This window comes from Parambassis ranga, unplaced genomic scaffold (genome assembly GCF_900634625.1).
Source record: "Parambassis ranga unplaced genomic scaffold, fParRan2.1 scaffold_127_arrow_ctg1, whole genome shotgun sequence".
NCBI lineage: Eukaryota > Metazoa > Chordata > Actinopteri > Ambassidae > Parambassis > Parambassis ranga.
Genome location: NW_021144705.1, coordinates 25,618 through 32,325, shown reverse-complemented (window position 1 = coordinate 32,325; position 6,708 = coordinate 25,618). Strand labels below are relative to the sequence as shown.

Here is a 6,708-nt window from a genome sequence, read left to right as displayed (position 1 = left end):
GACATATGCCATAACTCAGCCATATGATGGAATACCGTTGGCGCCTTTTGATGTATTAAGGTAAGCCATAACCACACCACAATGAAGCCAAATGCCAGGGTTTTGGCAAACCAGACATATGCCATAACTCGTGTCTTTTATGGTAATCCATAACCATGCCAAAGTTTGGCCAAAGCCTTTATGCTGTGCCAAAACACAACCAAAAAATGCCAGATGTATGCCAAGCCACAGCCAAAAGGTTTGCTATCTGGGTAATGTATGATGTCTGTGCATGTTTGCTCCTCTCTCTCTCTCTCTCTCTCTCTCCTTCATCCTCTCTGTCCTGTCTCCCTCTTCTTCTCCTCCACCCGGCCGACTGTCAGCAGGAAGGTTCTTCCTTATGAGCCGGGTCCTGTTCAAGGTTTCTTCCTGTTAAAAGGGAATTTTTCTTGCCTCTGTTGCTCTTAAGGGGGTTCAGGCTCCACCAAAATGTAGGCAATAAGTTCTTCTCATGGAGTTCAGTCTTATCTTTATTTGTGCCTACCACATATCATCCTTTACAGTGGCTACTCCTGTGCTCTTCCATTCCTGCACTACATTTCTGGGAGTGGAGACAGACAGTCCAGACCTTTCACATCATTTCTGGTACCCTTCTCCTAATTCATGATAATGAATTATCTTTGTTTTAGGTCAGCGGAGAGCTGTTTAGAGGCCCCCATGTGTCTACTCTCTAAGAAAGAACCTAGGACAAGTACAGCAGCAGTTACCTATGTTAAACAGCTTTTTCATGATTGATTCCAGCTGTCTTTGTAACTGAAGATCTAACAAGCTAATCAAAGCAGTTTTGTGCTTCAACCTGCTTTATAAACCCCTACAGGTCTTGAAATGAATGTGATAAAAAGGGTGCCAACACTTTTGCACATTACATTTTTTACATTAAATTTTATTATAATAAATCTCTACTCTAAGGATGTCAATCTGGAAAACACTCAGATGTCTGCATCTCTGGAGGAAACAAACCTCGTCGCTGTGATCTTCTCTTAGGAAGGTAGAGCAAATTATCATGAAATGATAGGGGTGCCCAAACTTTTGCATACCACTGTAATCATGTTTTCAATTAGGATCTTATGTTTAGCAAGTATTTGACAGTGGTGGAACTGCTGTGTCTTCCTATCCAGGAGTTCGATGGCTCGTCACCAGAGGTTTCCAGAGGTTCCACGGATGTACTGGTGGCTTGTGAGCAGCATGAGAACAATTGAAGAAATGTGACAAAATCACAGCATTCAAAACTTTTCAGATCCTTCTATGTAAGTGAGTTTCTGATACATCGGAATTTTAGAGTGTAGTTTAGAGTGCACCTCAGATTTTTGGGATCTAATGTACTTAATACTCGAACTCTGTTACATGCATAGGCTACTTTGTTTATTTGAACTCAAACTTATGTTGACATGGATAAGAAACATCCATCCAGGCCTTCCTCAGGTGGACGTGTCCTCTGACTTCCCTTGTTCTGCAGACTGGCTTTTGTTGCTGTCTGTTGGGAGGAACCAAAAAAACATACAAATTACTTCCAGATAAACACAAACAAATGATGAACATGATCTCACACTAACTTCGGAGAGGAACTTTGTTTGAACTCACCCCCTTCAATATTCCTCATCGGAAGACTCCTCTGCATCACACTCACTGATGAGTCAACACAGACACAGCCATCAACTTTTACATCATTTACTGACAAACATGAAGCTGTCAGAATGAAGTGATCTAAAGTCTGACCTGTTGACAGCAGCACCTTCTGGATCTTGAACCAAAGTGAATTCGTCTGGATCAGAGTCCTTTTCTGCATCCTGTAAGAATGATAAATATTATAGAAACAAACTGTATTTCAGGTTCAGAAATGAAAACATGTACAAATATTAGTGAGAAAACACAAGCAGCGGTAGCAGACTTTAGATCTGAGGAACGCTTGGATGGTGAGCAGCTCATCTGTCTTCTGTTCTACTAAACCCAGGTAGGACATGATGTTGTTGTCGGTGACGCTTGTGGAGGAGCCCACCATGTCATCAATCAGTGAGCGGTCACACTCTAGGCTGGAGAAGGTGCTGTTTACTCCTGTGAGAGGGAGGAATATCAAGTATTCGAGTATCAATGTTCTAACTGATGACTCGATTTAACAGCTGGAAGTCACAAGGTTGTGAAAAAAACCTGTTTTAATCTGTTCCAGGACTTTGCTGATGATGGTGGCTTGGTCTTCATAATCCTCTGCCTGAGACTCGGCCTCCTTTAATCTCTCCTGGACGTCTCTTAGCCGAGAGTCATAATCCTGCTCCTGCTGCCGACCTTTGGCTTCAGCCTGCTCCATGTTTGTTTGGATCTAAACTCATTCACAGCACAAATACATAAATAAATGACCCAGCAAACCACTGTCTTCAATGTAATTCAGAAGGTTGCAGCAAGGCAACTGGACTTGTAGAATTTCTACAGGTCCAGTAGCTTTGCTTTAACCAACTGAATAAAAATGACCCGGATGACTGAGAATCTTCATCAACAGGTTCATTGTAATGTGTGAGACCTTCAAATCAAACTCACCTGGCTAATTTCATTCTTTAATACATCAATCTCTTTGTTTTGCTCGTTCACCAAATTGAAGAGAGCAAAGTTCTCCTCCTCACCTACAGGGGGAAACAATACAATACATAATACAGCAGGGAGATACAGTGTGTTTCCATTTAATGAGACCCCCTTCTGACTGGAGAAAGTTGGTCTAGCTAGAGCGGGATCAAATCTGGTAGTTCAATCTTTGGTAGTTCAGTGGATGTTTTACACATGGCGTGACCCAGATACTGTCCCCATGAACCCAGAAGTCTGATGTCGCTAGCCACATTCGTGTTCAGACCTTAGCCAGATTTTAGCAAACCCAGCTCAATCCACCTCTGTGAGGTGGATCTATCTAATCCAGCTTTAACTGGATTTTTGTGCTGTTCTGATTGATTACACAAGACTGAACGGGGTCTGAATGTACTCATGTACAAATGCAAGAGGATTATAATCCTGACATAAACTGTGTGCAGAATATGAGACTCACCCTGGATGAACCTGGTCACCAGCAGGTCCAGGTTGTCCTCTCCTGTCACAGTCTGAAGTTTCCTAAACATGTCCTCCAGAACGTCCAGAGACACGTCCTGTGAGTCCCCCCTCCTCTGCTCCTTCAGCTCTGACACTGAGAAACACAAAACACATCAGATTCACATCAGTGAGGCGCCAGTCTCATCTTCATCAGCAGGGTTAGCATTAGCATCACAATGTTATGTTTATCATTCATTATTCTCTTTAGTCTTAGTGCCTGTATTCACAATGACACAAGGACACACAAATGTGTAACTGTATTGTATGTGCAACATTATTGCCTGCTACATGAATTCTACTGAGAAACACATGTTGTTTGTACTTTTGTCCTTTTCCGCTGTGGCTTTTTGCATTGATGAAAAATGAATGATACAATTATTGGAACTGTTAGCACTGCTAAAACTTTAGACACATTAGCTACAACATCATGCGGGCCGCCTGCCTCTTACATTGCCTGGTTCCCATTTTGTGGTCGCTCCTCTCGCTGCCCTTGACGCTCATGAAGTTCTTCAGGCTGCTCTGCTGTGCAATAACCCGCTCCAGTTCCTTCATCTCAGCGTTAAAGTGAGCGTGTTCCTTCTCCGCTGTCTCCCTCAGCACGGTCAGCTTGGACTGAGCCTCCACCCTTATGTATACCAGTTCCAGATATGAGCTGCAACATCTCAGAGGTTTCCTTCCATTTAACACAACTGGCTGTCTCAGGAGCTCACCTTTCTTCGTTAGCAGCGCTGATCTGGTTGGTAACTTCTGCGTTCTTCTTGTGGAGTTCCTGCAGTTCCTGCGATACAAATATATCTGCTAATAAAGTGTTGAAGGAGAAATCAACAATGTGCCCATGGTGATGATATGATAAGAGTTGTAACCTTGTTCAGCTTGTTGTGTTGCTGCTGGAAATGGTGACGCTCATTAAGAAGACTCTGCAGCTTCTCCTTCAGATGGCTGTTTTTTGCTAACTGCTCATTGAGTTTAGTGGTGGCCTGGACAGAGATGAACATAAAGTAAACAACAGAATGGCTTTGTTTTGTTTGTTTATGCTGTAGCAATGAGTTTGATGACTCACTCTGTGCAGCTCTCCTTCCACAGATTTCTGAGTGCTCTGTACCTCTGACCTAACACAGAGACTGACAGCTCCTCTTCTCGCTTCCATCATCTCGGACTCCAGGTTTGAAATCTGCCCGCATTAAAGTCAAAAGTAAAAAATATGAATCAACATGAAATGATGAAATACATACACGATATACAGTCAGACCTTTCTCTGCAAGTCCTTTTGTTTTTGCCTCTCTCTCTCTAGCTCTTCATCCAAAGCATGGTTATGCTGGAGCAGCTTCTGAAGACGCTGGATGTCCTCAGTCTTCATCTCTTTGCGCCTCTTACACGCGCTGAGCTTTTCACGGAGCTCCTCCTGCTCCTTCAGCAGATTCTCAATCTCCTGCCTTCATCCAAGTCAACATGTGATCAGATATACAACAGACACACACACACAAATACAGTGTGTGAGTTACAGTATGGTAAGTGCGCTCACTCTTGTTTGTAGATTTGTCTCTGGGTCTTGCGGTTGTAGGCCTCATTCTCTCTCTCCATGGTCCTCACTCGTCTCTGCAGGTCCTCAAGTTTGGCTTTCTCTAACTCTGTTTAAAAACGTTATTTAACATTACAGATATTTCAACCAAACAACAATACAACTGATAATAATTACAAGATTTAAAAACAAAAAACACACATCACCTGTGCCACCTGTGCTCGAGGACGACCTTCTTCGAGACATGTTTACACCAAATGCAGCCAAATCTTTAAACAAGAAAACATGAACGAATGTCTTAATGGAAATATCATTGTCCTCTGTCACGTTTCCTATTTAGTCTATTTAAGATATTGAAATCTAATTTTAAATACACAGGTCATCAAAATAACCAAAATGCTAACGGTGTTACAGAAGACATCAAATATTTAGCTTGCTCGTACTTAGCTAAACTATATCAGGTGTGTGAAATGTGTGTGTTGTGCTGTGTAAGAATAAATAAAGTTTATCTGACCAGCTGTACGCTTGGGAACCCACCGAAGCTTTGCAGGACACCAGTACACCGCAGCGGCAGCTGTCTGAAGTGTTGTTAGCAACCGTTGCTAAGGAACACGGGACAATCAGGCCCTGCTCTCAGGCTGTCAGGCAGCGGCCTTCAAGGTGCTCCGTATGAAATTAACACATGAGAGATACTATATGAAATGAGCCTATTTTATAATATGGTAAACAAATATTAATTAAAAAGTGAATTTAACAAAATACAAATGCTCATAAAAATATAGATGATAAATATTTAATCGACCAGTCATCAATACAGTGTTTAACCACCTCATTGTTGTTAGGTAATGGTGTAAACTGTACATTATGGTGTGTCCTGGTTCAGTCTGCTCTTCACTACACTGTTCATCCTGCTTTGAAATTGAGTGACAAGACAAGAGAAAAAAACAAGAGACAAATCACCCAGAATGCCCCGCGCTTGTTCATTTCTGAGATTGTTGCTACTAAAAACAGCTTAGAGTGAGCTAAAGATTGATTGTAATTCAGTAGATTGCAACTGCAGCTGCAAGTTTTCTGTCAGGGTCATTGTTGTCTCTGGAATTCCGCACCACAGACCAAAATGAATCCAAAAGTGGACACATGTTGTTTTGGCTGTGAAGTTTTTTAGAATTGTACATTCTTACTGTGACCACTAGATGGCACCAAAGCACTTCAGCACCAGCATCTCTGCTGACACGCCTCTGTTTGCTGTTATGATAGTAAATGTCAGCATGTCCTGGGTGTCCAAGCACAGATGTAAGAGCTGCAGAATAATACAGCACTACAGAGTTCATTTCAGTCGACACCTTGTTGTTGTCATGCACACGTCCAACAGCTTGTAGCTGCTCACATTTTATTAATCCACCTTGCTGAGCATGAAGGCTGGGGGCCAGCAGGTCAGTGGGAGAGGACCATGGTTCAAGTGACTGTAAGCTTTCTTGCTGAAAGAGTTATGTCAGGAAAATAGTTTTACAAATGCACACATGGCTGCCTGAATAAATATTAATATTAAGTATTAAGTAGTTTTTATGTATACTTTTATAGCACATATGTGTGTTCTAAACGAGGTGACGAGCTACTCCTTACATGAAGCCTTACTATACTATACTATACTATACTATACTATACTATACTATACTATACTATACTATACTATACTATACATTTTACACTATGTATACTTTGTTATGCTATAACAGATGTCTTTGTTCTTGCTGTCTTTCTTTAGCCCACATTTCTTTCTTTAATTCTCACAAACACAACCCAAACAGACACAATGCAGGTTAATTACTTTGTCCAAACTCAGGCAAACATTGAAATTGTTATTTAGTGTTCAGTGCAGTGTGTGACAACATCTGATTTATGTTTATGTGTCTCCCCTATTAAAAAAACACCTTTAAAGTATGTGTATATCAGGTACCTCAGATCCAAGATACAAGAGAGAGAGAGAGAAACAATCAGCTTTTAATTTTGTCTCCCTCATATAGCTTTACATTTTATGTGGTATGATATGAAACAGGTGATAATTAACACCTGAGTCACAGGTT

The 6,708-nt window shown here is 41.4% G+C and overlaps 1 long non-coding RNA gene across 1 annotated transcript; it reads right to left on the bottom strand.

Annotated features, from left to right (window-relative positions):
• Positions 1-3,149: 3,149 nt before the first annotated feature.
• On the bottom strand, positions 3,150-3,878 carry LOC114429391 (uncharacterized). Its single transcript, XR_003669688.1, has 3 exons — positions 3,816-3,878; positions 3,555-3,730; positions 3,150-3,199 (listed from the first exon to the last, which is right to left on the bottom strand). It is a non-coding gene; the product is annotated as an uncharacterized LOC114429391 (long non-coding RNA).
• Positions 3,879-6,708: the final 2,830 nt, after the last annotated feature.